We start from the raw sequence: 13,813 nt of genomic DNA, 5'->3' as shown, positions 1-13,813 counted from the left end.
CTTAAGCCGGGCCTTTTATGAAATCATTTAAATCAACATCATCAGTCAGTTTAGATAAATGCAGTTTAACTGATGCCAAGGTAGAATGTTTGAGCCAATTCTGACATAATTTGCCTACTGAATAAGTGGTTACAGAATGGTCACTCCCAAAACGGGAATCGATCCTGACCTGTGTAAAGCCATCAGCTAAACCCAGAAAATGATGTTGACATGAGTCAGCATTTCTGTGCCACAGCAACCAACCCTTGGGATCCAAACTGGATATGTTAAAGGACGAATTTAGCAATAGAGTTTGCAACTCTCTGATAGAAAATTTTCTGGCATTACCCCAACCAGTATATTCTTCCAAATCAGGGAATGAAGTAGTATTTAATTTTTTAGAAGAAGTCAATCCAAAGCATGTTGTCTGTGAAATGGTAGAATTCAAAAACAACATATGATTCGGGATGAGACATGCACGGTGCAAAGCCTCAGTGCCTTGTACCTGCCAATTTTTAGAACCCCAAACCGATTTAAGGTCAATTGTTTCCTTCCACAACTCGTAGCCTCCAACAGCTAGCTGGTCTAGAAAGGACTTCGAATACAATAACTTAGTATCGGTAAGTCTAACCTTGGACATGGACCTTTCTATCATTTTAAAATAAAAGGATTTGGACTGATTAAAATCAGTAAAATAAGTGTACTTTTTCAAAAAGGTACTTGAACTGCCTTGTATAGGAGCTGGACAATGCTCCCATTGTGTATAATTTACAGTGCTCCTCCTGCAATTAGTTTTATGTAGGTAGTGGTTACCAAAATGTTGAAAACAAAATAAATCACCATAATTAGCAGATTCTAAATACAAACTTCAGCATCAAAGGCAGCGTAATATTTCAAATCTGAAAACAATGCCTCTACGGCCTGAACATCCCAATCATCAGAACGTATATTTTGTTTAAATACATCCCCCATGTTAAATCTAAGCACATTAGGGACATTTATAACCTCAGTGGGGCCATGGATTTGAAATTTAACAGCATCCCATACTATCCCATCCAGGACAGGCCAAGCAGTGATGTTAACAAAAGCCAAGTCTCCCTTCAATCTGTGTGCAGTATGCGAGGAGGAATGGGGTGTCAATGTTCCATTGAGATGTCGAATGCATGTTCTCTCTTCGACATAGTGTCCATTGACGATTCGGAAAAAATAAAACACAAAACCAATTGACTTAACAAGGTAAATCGAAAAAAGCAGCAGCCAAATATATGTCCAAGGGGAAATCAAAAAATGTTTTATAAATGAATTTGAATAGACTGGAATCCGTGAGGGCTTTCCTGATGTGTGTGAATCAGTGTCAAATGACAATCTGGATTCTGTGGCCAAACGAGTTTGTAAATCAGGCATCGATAAATTAGTTGGGTAAGTGTAGTCAGTTTCATCAAGTTGAGTACCAGGCAATGTACTCAATAAAGGACTAGAAATTGCAGGCATCTCGAGGGCCACCTCCGACTCAGGAGTCGAAGCAGTGGCCAATACAGAATTTCTCACAATCGAAGGACAGGAGACTGCCGGTGTCATACTCTGAAGAATCGGCCACTCTGCGTATCTTGACATTGTCAATAGAGATATACCTGTTTTCTTTACGACCTGGAAGTGGTGGTAAAATGACTGTTCTTGTGCCCTTCACACCAAGCACAGGAACTGGAGCTCGATAAGAGGGACCAAATTCTTTCTTGTTTTCGATCTTCTCCCGAACCAATTCTCCAATTTGGGATAGCCAGCCAACTACTGGGATCTGCAACGCATCATCCGAAGTGGAGGGCAAATGTTCATTTGCAAGACTGTCTCTTGTCTTTTGTAGAGTCAGTAAAACATTGCAATGTTCATCTACGTCAAAGGAGGCAGCAACAGCCACAGAGTCTAGACCGTCAAGGTCCGGTACATACATCTTGATACCAGAGAGCATTTCGTATGGGGTCCGCCCACCCAAGAGACCTTCTAGGGAGATTATTAAAAGCATGCTGCATGCCATTGAGATGGGCCAGCCAGTTCCTGCCAGTGCCTATAACTCGAGCTGTCAATGATTGCTTTAAGTCACGGTTTATTCGTTCCACAACACTATTGCCCTCAGGCCTGTATGGAGACGAAAACTTGACTTGGACCCCCAATGAAGCCATGGCATCCTTATACGCCTTAGAGGCAAAAGCAGGACCCTGACCTGAATGGAAGGTACCACAGGCAAAATTCCCTACAAAGACACGCAAATCCCTTATGATAGTCCGTGAATCAGCGCTGCGGTGAGGCCAGACCCTTACAAAGTGTGTGCATAAATCAACTGCGACTAAGATGTACTTATATGCGGTATCAGAAGAAAAAGGACCACAGTGATCCAAATAAACACAACCTAGTGGTTTATTAGAAATGAACAACTGTGTTTGGGGGGGATGCGCAGCAGTTGAAGGCTTAATCTGCTGGCAAATGTCACATTGAAGGACATAATCGCGCGTCTGTTGGTACAGTCCCCGCCACCAAAAACGCTGTTGCAATTGAGCCACAGTGGCTGAAACGCCCGCATGCGCAGACGCCACACCTTCATGGGCCGCTGTGATCAATGTATTTCTGCGATCCGAGTTGGGAATCAATCTCTCCCCAACGTCAGGTATTTTCAAATAAGGAACCTTATCGGGACTTAAGCGGTATGAGTACTTAGAAGGGAACCCCTTAGGTTATTTACCTCCATTCTCAGTGGCAACAACAGCTGCCAAGATATCATCATCAATCTTACTTTTGGACCGTGTAACTGCCGCAACTAAATACGTTGATACTGCTGATTTCGCTGCCTCATCAGCAAGTGAGTTGTCAACAACATGGACTGCCACGCGCTGATGACCAAGAGTATGAATTACAAACACGAGTGGCAACTGCTCTTTAAGCTCAGCCACTCAGACCGAGATCATTTTATGTTTTATTGTGCTACCATTGGAATCACGAAAATCATTCTGAATCCAAAAGAACAAGTTTTCATTGTAAGACTGGACACAGTAGTAAGAATCACTTACAATAAGAGTCGTCACACTAGGATCAGCGTACTCCAATGCAAGCATCAGAGCACGAAGCTCTGCCAATTGTGCGGTGCAGTCCCCTAGAGTCTGCGTGTGCACGACTCTGGACTTGAACTCATCGTTCACCATGGCACCTACCACAATGGCGCATGAGGAAACGTATGGGTGTTTAGACCCATGCTCAACCTGCGCCGAACCATCAGTGTATATGATGCAATGGAAATCCTCCAAAGGCCGCATAGCCAACGGAGCAGGATGAACAAATTCATATTGCAAAAACTCCTGCGACTGTAAGGAGGCATCAAAAATAAAGGTGACATCCAGAGATGTCAACGGTGCTGCCCATTGTATCCACCGAGGGAGCAAAGCTTTAGAATTAGGTACACTGGCTTTCGTAACTGCTTCCAATGCAGGAAACGGGGTAACAACCAACATGCGCTTTCCCTGTGACAGAGCGCGTTCCTTAAGAATCGCCATCTGTACTGCTGTCAAAACTTCCTCCACAGAGGAAAAACGCATTTCAGCCGAAGTGTACAAGTGTGACTTGTAGGCAATAGGTACTGTGTGTCCTTCGTTAAAAGTAAGGCATGTAAAACCCACCGCCCCAGGGATGATTCTTATCACCAGGTTGGTGTGGTTATCACGAGTCAGTAAGTATGTAGATTCGAGCAGATCAGCCTGCAAAGAATGCAGAATAGATGAGTGTTCTGGCAGCCAGCATTATTTGGTTAAAGTATGTTGTATCAAAGCATACAAAGGCTTGATACGCTCTGCATATTCAGGAATGTATGTCCTCCCGAAATTCAAAAATCCCAGCAAAGACTGTAATTTTTTCAGAGTTGTCGGAGCGCGCAGTTGTGCGCATTTCTCCAAGAAATGAGGAGCCAATCCTCGACTTTCATTGTTGAGCTCGTAGCCCAGGAACAACACTGTGTACTCTGTAATGTGCGATTTTGCAAAGTTGAATTTGAAACCGAAGTCTGCAAAGCTACAAATTATGCGGTCAACGCGTCACAGATGCTCCCAAAGTTTATCGTCTGTGAGATAAATGTCATCCACATACGAGCATGCATCTGGGTCGACTCTCTCTAAGAGAGAGACTATGCGGGCACCAAACACCCCAAGACTATTCTTATAGCCCATCGGTAAACGCCTGAATTGTTTTTGTGCGCCGCCGCAAGTAAAACTGGTCCATTGGGAACTCAGACCATCCAAATGGTGGGCATTAAAACGTTGGAAATGTCAAGCGTGTTTTTAAACCGCTTACGCACAAGACTATCCATTAAGGCAGAGCCGTGAGTATTCTGTACTGCACAGGTACGGCAACGCGAGTTTAAATGTCAGTAATCCAATACCAAACGATATGATCCGTCAGGCTTGGTCACAGGAAAAAGGGGGTTATTCATTGGTGACATATCTCGCGGCGGCTTTCTTTTTCGGAAACTGGGGTCATTTCGGTGTAGAATGGCCCTGCTTGCCTTTACTGTCTTTCGGGCGGGGCTGGTCGCGTCCTTGCTGGCCACCCCGACCCCTGCCACCTCCTCCACCACCGGTCGACGAAGCCGATGAGTCCTGAAAAGAACAAGGAGAGGGTTGATCAGAAACCTGAAAACGATCAGGTGATTTTATCGTCGCGCAATCGCGCAAGTCATAAATACATTCTGGGGGTGCAGGCAATGGAGACGCAGGACGAGACTCCTGTCTCTGTTGTTGTTGTTTTCCCTGTTTTTGTTTTTTTGGCGAATTTTGTTTTTTGGTCTTGGGCTGTTCGTCAGTTTCTGACTTCTGCCCGTGGGGTTGTTTTTTCTCTTTAGTAGAAAAAGGCTTGAGACCCACACTATGGCGGCCCACTGTTTTATAAGCCGCCACAATAATACTTGCCAACTGCCCTGGGTTTTTCGACATCGGGGATCGCCAGCAATGCATTGGCTACCTGAAAGTTCACCGCATCTCCCTTGACATTTGCAAGAATGAGATCGGAAACTACATCAAAGGAGCCACATAGGCGCATACCCCATTCAACCGCAGCCTCAGGTCCATGCTTATCCTGAACACCCTTAAGGACCGTCGGAAGGACAGTTATAGATTGAGTGCCATAACACCTCGCATAGACTGCCGCAAACGTTTTTCCCCATGTCTCACAGTCACCAATTTCTGGGGTCAAGTCTTTTGGAAAGCTAATTGTCAGACTCCTGTGTTTTTCACCAGGAGTCGTGTTAGGAAATACACCTTCCAGCTGGTCAAACTTTGCGGCAAGCCAGAAAAGAAAATCATCCTTATCCTGGGGGCGCTTGCCCATCACAGCGTTGACCATTACAGGACTAAGCTTCATTCCGCCCTGTCCGGCAGGAAGCGCCCCACCACCTGGGGCCCCGCCCGGGAGATTACGGGTTATGTATTGCACTAACGACCTAATCACGCTAATTGCGACTACAGGTAGTCGTCTTAACTCAACCACTGTACACGCCCCGTGTTGAGGATGAGGTGTAAATCCAGCCAAAAAAGACCAATTTGCGCCGGGAATGGACAAATGACCTAACCTCAGAGCTGTCAAAGACTCGGGAAGGGCGCCATCAAACCATATGCCGTGCTGTCAAGCATCAATAGGAACTTCCTGTGCCCTATATGGAGTATATTCCTGTGGCACAGCTGTGGCAGTGTATGTTTCGAACACATTAGAATTTGCGTTCACAGCTGGGAAGGTCACCCATGAGTAAAACATTTTGTAAGGGTAAGCCACCTCTGCACTCACCACCATTATTACGGCCATCAACGGGAACATTATAAGTCTGCAAATGATTGCGCACCACAATGCGACTATGTTGCGGAATGTTCTCTGCGGCCATAGTGACACAAAAAGAAAGAGGTACAAAGTAAACTCTGTAGTACAACTGGGTAGTAATTCAAGGAAACCGTTTAGAAAGATTCAAGCTTGAAAAGACCTATGTAAATATAGGTAGGTTTGTCCGACACCACCGTTAACCAGAACCAATAGTGAAGGGGTTAAGGACTGAATATTGCACTACTTAAGTGTCATGTAATAAGATCACCAATGGTTGGGCGCCATGTCGCAGGGATTCTGTTCTCATACAGAACTGTGCATAGAGACTTGGAACCTCAGTGAATTAGGGTGTGCCAAAACTTACCTTAGTACCCAAAATCCCCTACCAGACTAGCTACAGTGTTTCGTTCGTTATTACAAACTCCCAATGTTTAGACAAACCAGAACATGGACTTAGTACACCTCAGGTAACGTGGAACACATGAACACTCTTTCGTTATACAATCATTTCAATCCAGAACAAGGAGTAAATGAGGACGCGTGCACATTTGAAATGTTTATTTTCTAATGCAGTGTTCTCAAGCGCAGTATCTTAGCTAATACAAGCAAACATATTATGAGGAACAAAGTAATCAGCATAGTTACTAGTCCATAGAATACAAAAGGTGAAAGCATGTTAAAATGCTAGAGCGAAGAAGGCTAAACAACACCTAATTCTCACCCTTCTTGCTAGTATATTATATTATATCTAAAAAGGTCTCTTTGGGTTTTAGCAGAGCGGCCCCATACCTCAGATCCTAGTGGTAAGGGATCACATCATCTTCCACCAGCTCTCTGCATGTGAAGAACCATCAAGTGTGTGTGTGTGCTCTGTGCAATGCAATATAAAACGCGCCTAAAGCCAGAATTTGGCCGCAGCTGCATGTATGTTATGTCTAGGAACGTGCGAATATCAGATCTCATAACAACTACTGTGTTGAGATATTCTTGAAGGCTTCAGCACTCACTGTACAGACACAGCTCACCAAGCAAAGCTGATATCAGAGCAATACCATATTATTCTTCTGTAGAGCAAAACATTCTACTTGGCTCAAAGCTAAAGTAACAATTATGTGTTGTGTGCAGAAGCAGCAGAAAGGTAAAAAGGTGTTTAAACTCCTAATAAGCTCATGCTAACTTAACACAGCATATAGGTAAAGCATATCTATATGACAAAGCTCACACTGTTGATTTATAATGTATTAGCATGATGTATCAATAAGTATATACCCTTGAATTTTAGTTGAGATCATGTGTTATTCCTTGCACGAATATAATGAGTTATAGCGGACAGCTGAATGTGGGGTGTTCTCCTTTCTGTCCTGAGAACCAAGGTCACATCTGGTTTTCCGTACGATAAGCGCATTCCTCCAGGCGCCATTCTTGCCCTCCCTAGCAGCCAGATGAAAGGGAGTCACCTCTACTGACTTTCACTCACAATAGCTCTGTGTCTAACAACGTAACCAATTATGTGTGCCATATATGGTCCTTCCTTGGATCCCGAGGGCCGGCTGGTACTTTTCCTAGTATGGTCATTTCATATGTGTGAGGAAAGGTATATATGCTCTGTCTTGAATGAAAGCCAACAGTCTTCTCCGCGATCCTAGAGGTTGGAGGTCGTGGGGTGGCTCCTCTGCGCAGAGCCCTTTTTGACTAATAAATGATAGAATTTTCCTCACTGCCAACTGACTGATTATTGGTAAATCGTATAGAGCCTGTTGGTAAATATAGCTCCATAGTCATATTTAATTTCATACAACAGTTGGTGACTCCGCCGAGACTTCGTGCAGGGGTCGTCCTCCCGTAAACGGATTTGATGAGGACATTGAGGGGGTAGTCTCGTTTGCGGGGGTGGACCGACCGAAAATTTTGGGTTGCTCTGCTCCCGTGGCCAGAGAGCCCCCAGCTGCTATTGACCTCTCACCGGAGTCCTACAGGTGTACCCGGGAAGGGTGACCGTGTATGGGTCGCAGGAGCTGGTAGTGCAGAAATTTGCAATCAAACTTGTGTGCACCAGGTGAGTGTCATTGTTTGTTGATTTAGGATAGTACCGATTGGAAAACTTTTGGAAACAGTTAATTGTGCTTGGAATAAGTGGTCAGGTGGACCATGGAGGACTTGGACGTCCAACAGGGTGGCAGAGTGGCTGCACGGGTGGACGCTCCACAAGCTTTTTGGTGAATTGTAGAAACTTGTTCAGACGCCTAGGTGTAGCACTTGTGGTGTACATCTGGCCGGACTGTCCTCGGAAAGGCCTGCGGCTGAACCTGGGTAGCCTTCCTAACATATCCGAAGCGACGCTAAAAGTAGTGGGCTTAGTCGGAATAGCTTTGAGGGTGAACCAGGAAGGTCGGAGAATGGTCCGTAGGCCGGTCTGTGGCTAAAAACCTGTCTGACGGTTTCTGGGTAGATTCTGAACTGCCTGTTTCGAGTATATTTTTGCTTGGAATTTGTTTTGATCAGTTCTCCACGAAAAAAGTTGACGGACTCCGTTTATTTGGAAAAGACATGTCTATTTAATTTGATGAATGAATGAATGTTGTAACTTAGGGGAATTTTGTGGTGAAAGCCTGAACGTGTGAGACATGGCCATGTCAGTCTGATTGTTTTGTAAGTAATGTTGAATCGTGATATAAAATAACAATGCCCTGTTTTAGTAAGTTATGTTTTGGGTGTGGATGTCAACGGATGGAAGAACGGTTAAGTGAAAGTCAACCAGCCCAACCGGAGGGCAGTCCAAGTCATGATATGTATGTTAAACATGGTATTTCTCCTATTTTATTCAATACTTCATGGCATCGATATACCAAAGAGAATGTGGAATTACAGTGGCCCTTAACTGGGTCTTTTGATGAAAAAAAAATACAGTTTCTGCAGGATCGTTTGTTTGTGAAGAGAAGTAGGCAGGCTATGTTTGATTCTTTAGGACTATGGCAGAGGGAAGCAAAGCGAAGGTGCATACGCGTGGAGAAACTGTGTATGATTAAACAAGGGCATACCATTACACAGAAGGCTGTCGCGCATGATCTAGAACAGGTGGAGAAAGGTATTGAGACATCAAACCAACAGTTTAGGTTGCAGGTAGATAAGAGTTATACTACCCGTACAGAACCTGAAGATGAAATAGAAGAACTTTTAGATATACGTCTTCTTCCTCCTTATGCCCCACAACGGGTGTATCCTGCTGTCCCTGTGGCACCTCTGGTTGCTCCTACAGCCGCTGCTACCCTCGCTGAGGCGGATGCCCCTGCTTCAGTGGCAGCTACTTTTAGACTACCTTCCCCAGTGGCGGAATTACATACTTTGTTGCCTACCACTACTATGGTGCCCGGATTGTGTCCGACATTAATGCCTCCTCAACCTAGTATCTGGACTTCGCAGTCCTTGACAGCGACCAATACGTCCCAAAGTAACCCCCCTATGTCAGGAGCAGGGAATATGGAACCCCGGAGGTTGATTACCAGATCGTCTGTAGGACAGGAAGAAAGAGAGCGAGTTATGGACCAGGCATCCAATTGGATGCGGAATCCTATCTACACCATTCCCGATGTATGGAGTACTCTTAGATATTATGAACCAATCATGCAGCTGTTAGCATTGGAACATATGGCAACTTGTCTAATCTCTAGGTGGGAATCTAGTTTTCCCGATGGGTGCGCACCCCAGATTTTATTTGATATCTTAGACAGTGCGTATAGATAGGAAATGGGAATGGAGGATGTCTATAAGAATGTGACCACTCTGATAAAATATCGTGACTGATTACATTTGAAATCTCCGTTGTTTGATTTACAACATCCCATGAGAGAAGTACACCCTATTTATCACCCCAAAGTTCCGGAGGTGAGGGACGGTAATAACCAAGTGACTAGGGCTAGGGTGGAATCCCGTTTTCAGGAGCAATGGGTGTATACCCCATGGAAACGGAGTGAGGTCCTTTCGTTAAAAACACATCTTCCTGATCCTCAAAAGAATCCTACTGCATATTATAAAGAGCTCACCGAAGCTGCAGTATCAGCTGTAATGACATTGGCAGATATTGAGTTGTTTTTTTGTTTACTAGTCCCCGTCGATGTGTGGCGTCAAGTGCATGACACTAATCATGTCGCCGGGTTGGGGGGAACTTGGGACCAAATCAAAGATTGGGATAAGGCACGGAAACCTGGAGATAAGCCCAGGGCCGACGTCCTGGCTCTTCCGGGACGCATAATAACATACATGCATTCATTGATTCCGCCCCGGAAAGTAGACTCGGATAAATTGACGGCATGCAAATAAAGAAAGATAAGAGTGTTTCAGATTTTTTCACTAGGTTTCAGGGTGTATTTATTGACTTCAGTGGACAGGATTTGTCGGTAGAAGGAGGGGTGCGATTATTTGTAAATTGTATGGTTAAAGATGACGGAGGGTATGGATATGCATAGGACAGCCAAGGACAGAGAAGGGGCCAAGTGTCAGTACCCGTTGATCAGCACGGACCTTATGTGAAGGGGCGGTTGATGGGAACTTCTGAAAACTTTTTGGTGGATATGGGTGCGATGAATAGTTCCATTGCTCATTCACTGGTCCCGGGGGCTGCTCTGTCTGGCCACAATAACGTTTCTGTTGGATTTTCCGGAATCCCAGTCGTGAGCCCTATCTCTGCCCCTATCCCAATAACCATAGGTCCTGTAACCGTAGATGCGCCATTTTTGTTAACATCAAACTGTGGGGGAAACTTGTTAGGTTTGGATTTGTTAAAAAAGTTAAATGCTAAAATTCATTGTTCCCCGGATGGAGTGTACTTGACGATTCAGTCATCAGGGAAGAATACAAGACAATGTTTTACTAAAAGCGACCCTCTCCTTCCTGAATTGGCTACTATCCCTCCCACTTTGTGCGCGGTAGGGGATACTGATGTAGGATTATTGAGGATTCCACCAGTCTCCATTACCTTGAAACCTAATGCTCGATTGCCCCGTATTCCGCAATATAATATTGCTCCGGCTGGCGAACAGGCTTTACTGAACATTATACAGGACCTTATAGACAAAGGAGTAGTTGAGGAAACAGCGGCAAATATTTGTAACAGCCCCATATTGCCGATTTTGAAGAAGTCCCCCCCTGATAGTACTGCTGATCACATCGATGCCTATCGATTTGTAATGGATCTGCGGGAAATTAATAGTCAGTCAGTCAAAGTACTTTTATTAGATTTTGATGAAAATCATAAAAAGACATTTCATACAAAAATTCATGAATACGTTTACAAATACATCAAGTGCAATCATATTAAAAAAGATTAAAATGCATGACCAAGGCTTTACAATACAACCTTATAAAAAGCAGTTTACATATTTAAAAGTCTAAAAGTATCCGCAACGGCAAGTGCAGTGCAAATAAGCGATTTAGTCTACGATGAAAGAAAGTCATTATATGCTGTCGATAGATACAAGTTTGCCTTTAATGCGCGCTGCTGCGGCCAAGAAACTTCCCAATTAATAAGATTGTAGTTCCTCAGTACCTGGTGCTTTCGGACATTACCACCATTTTGACAATGATCCCTTACACAGCAAAGTATTTTTCGGTTATTGATCTGAAGAATGCTTTCTTCAGCATTCCAATACATCCCGAAAGTCGACATATTTTCGGCTTCTCGTTATCTGGATGCAGCTTCAGATTTTGTTGTGCTCCTCAAGGCTATACTGAAAGTCTTAGTATATATAGTCAAGCTCTTAAAGCTATTTTAGATGAATTAACTCTCCCGGCTGGGAATTTGCTTCTCCAGGATGTTGATGATTTGTTAGTGGCCTCCGATACGGAGGAAGGTTGCAAAGAAGCCACTGTTAAATTATTATCTCATTTCGCTGCTAATGGTAATAAGGTATAATTCTCTAAATTTCAATATTGTCCACAGGAGGTGACCTACCTTGGTCATCTACTGTCGAAAGAGGGGAGGAGGCTAACCCCCGAACGAGTGGCTGCTATTTCTAATATGTCTGTGCCTTGTACTCAACGAGAAGTTTGTGCATTTCTTGGCATAACCTCCTACTGTCGCCAATGGATTCCTAACTTTTCTCTGCTTACTAAACCCCTTTTGTATTTAATTACTAAGGAAGTGCATGAACCCTTACCTTGGATGGACGGATGTCAGAGTTCTTTTGATTCTTTAAAATCTGCACTCTGCTCTGCACCCATCTTGGGTACTCCTGACTACCGAAAACTTTTTGTACTCTATGTGCATGAGGTAGATGGTTGTTCGCTTTCTGTGTTAACACAAAGATTTGGTGGTAAGCAAAGGCCTTGTGCATCTTTATCAGCGGTATTGGATAATGTCGCTAGAGCCCTCCCTAGCTGTCTGTGAGCAACGGCTGCTGTATCGGTCGCTATCCGACAGTCTGAAGGGCTCATTTTGAATGCTGACCTCACAGTTATGGAACCGCATGCTGTGGACACATTGCTAAACAAAACCAAAACACAGCACCTGACGAGTGCGCGATTAACTGGATATGAATTGACCTTGTTTGCCCCACACATTACAATTAAACGATGTGCTACCTTGAACCCAGCCACGTTACTACCCCTCCCTTCGAGTGCAACAAGCAATGATGTACATGATTGTATATTTCGGAAGAAAGAGGAAACGAAGGGACGGATAGACCTCACAGATTCTCCTCTATCTGACCCTGAAGGAGAACTGTATGTGGATGGCTCATGTAGAGTAGTTGAGACAGCACGAGTGCCCTATTTATCAGCACAGGCAGCTGAGTTAATAGCGCTGCTTCGCGCCTGTGAGCTAAGTGAGGGGTTGAAAGTAAATATTTACACAGATAGCCAATACGTCTTTGGCGTGGCACACAGTTTTGGCATACTGTGGGCAGAAAGAGGGTTCCTTACATCCCACGGCCAGAAGATACAACATGGGGATTTGGTTTTACGATTATTGACAGCCCTCACCTTGCCCAAAAGGGTTGCCGTCATCAAATGTAGTGTGCATAAAACAGTCGTGGATGAAGTGGGTGAAGGGAATGCGTTTGCAGATCAGATAGCGAAGGAAACTGCCAAGTCCAGAATGTCCTCCATGTTTATGGCAATGTTAGCTAGATGGATAACAGAGGAAGGGATGTTGGATAATACAATGGAGAGTGTCCGAGCCGTACAGAAGGAAACAACCCCCGCGGAATTAGATCAATGGGAAAAGGAAAAAGGGAGAGTGGATGAGAATAATTTTTGGGTGGATCTGACAGATAAACAAAGATGGCTATTACCAAATGCATTAGTTCACACCGTAGTTACTATGGCCCATGGGTCAGCTCACATTGGAGCTATAGGAATTTGTGCTTTGCTAGACCCCGTATGGAACAACCCTAATATTGCAAAAACAGCAGCCCATTTGGTCAAATATTGTATGGTTTGTTTGCAGCATAATCCAGGGGGGAGGGAACCTGTACAGGCTGGAAGCTTTGCGCCACCCTCCTTACCATTTGAAGTGCTCCAAATAGATTATATTCAGTTGGAGCGAGTTAACAACCTAAAGTATGTCTTGGTAGTGGTGTGTGCCTTTAGCAAATGGGTGGAGGCTTACCCCACTAAAGGGAACACTGCCCTGGCCACAGACAAAGCCCTAATTAAGGAATATTTCCCAAGATTTAGGATCCCTCGAGTCATTTGGTCAGATAACGGAAAATACTTTAATGCAGAATTAGTGAAGCATGTCTGTAATGGATTACATATCATTCAGAAATTTCATGCAGCTCGACATCCCCAGTCAGCAGATTTGGTGGAAAAATATAATGGAATTTTGAAAATGAAAATGGCTAAAATACAGGAGGAAACCCGGTTAAAATGGCCTGATGTGCTTCCCTTAGCTTTAATGTCCATACGAGTTACACCACACTCCCGAGCTGGTCTCTCTCCTTATGAAGTGGTTGTTGGGCGTCCAGCTAATGTATGGGGTGTTCCTAGACCTAGA

Source organism: Lissotriton helveticus, chromosome 9, assembly GCF_964261635.1.
Source record: "Lissotriton helveticus chromosome 9, aLisHel1.1, whole genome shotgun sequence".
NCBI classification, from domain to species: Eukaryota; Metazoa; Chordata; class Amphibia; order Caudata; family Salamandridae; genus Lissotriton; species Lissotriton helveticus.
The sequence above is the reverse complement of the archived record's forward strand: the minus strand, read 5'-3'. Positions refer to the sequence as shown.